This window comes from Capsicum annuum, unplaced genomic scaffold, assembly GCF_002878395.1.
Source record: "Capsicum annuum cultivar UCD-10X-F1 unplaced genomic scaffold, UCD10Xv1.1 ctg42387, whole genome shotgun sequence".
Classification (NCBI taxonomy): Eukaryota; Viridiplantae; Streptophyta; class Magnoliopsida; order Solanales; family Solanaceae; genus Capsicum; species Capsicum annuum.
The window spans coordinates 83-975 of NW_025849783.1; the positions used below are offsets into that span (position 1 = coordinate 83).

The following is an 893-nucleotide window of genomic DNA, read 5'->3' on the forward strand; positions in this document are numbered from 1 at the left end:
ACTTAGTAGTAGAAACTCGAAGAGACAGACAGAGAGGGGACTCTTTCATACCTGCTAACTCCTAGGATGAGAAGTAGGTCCCTTGTTTTTGGCAGGAAGAGTTCCAGCCTTTGTTGCCCCTAGGTAGAGTGAGTCTACTTAGCGAACTGGAAGGGCGCGGAGATCTATTGATCAATATGAATCTCGAGAGTGGATGGTTTATCGCCGCCTCCTTGTCCTGGAGGCTCTCCGGCCGGGGAGGGGCTTGCTATCGTAACCCTTTCTCCCGGTGTATGTGAAAAAGAGTAACGAACTCATTTTGCTTCGGTCATAGGTTAAAGAACGAGAGTTGGCTTCCAACATTAAGTCTGTTGTTCCTCAGTAGCTCAGTGGTAGAGCGGTCGGCTGTTAACCGATTGGTCGTAGGTTCGAATCCTACTTGGGGAGATTTTTGAGTTATCGCTTTTCTGACCTAGCGCTTGACTCCGGTGGTGTCCTTCTCCTTTGTTTCTAAACTAGCCGAATCGTGGGACATCAAAAGTGGTAAGTTGATTGTTGGTTTTTATTCCTCACTCTCGTATAGGAACACTTGGTTCGTTCCATTCTTAGGGAAGGATCCACTGGAAAGACTGGAGTAGTATCTTCATTAGCCGGAAGGAATTAGTCTCCACTAGCATCATTCGAAGAACGAACAAGAAAAGGGTTACTGTTTAGGATAGATGGATGTGGCCCAATGGCTAAAGCTCTGCCATCTTCTTGTAGACTGAACTCTCTTCTCTTTAGGCTCCGAGTTCTTTTTGGGGGGATGGTCTAATTTACTAGTGGCAACGAAGTTCTTAAATGACTAGATTCTCCCGGAACGCTAGCTAAGCTAATCGTCTTAGTTCCCTTCAATTAAATTAATAAGCTTTTTG

At 45.5% G+C, this 893-nt stretch overlaps 1 non-coding gene across 1 annotated transcript; it reads left to right on the forward strand.

The window, feature by feature from the left end:
* The first annotated feature begins 354 nt into the window (after positions 1-354).
* Positions 355-426, forward strand: TRNAN-AUU. The gene has a single exon. It is a non-coding gene; the product is annotated as a tRNA-Asn (tRNA).
* The last annotated feature ends 467 nt before the right edge of the window (positions 427-893 follow it).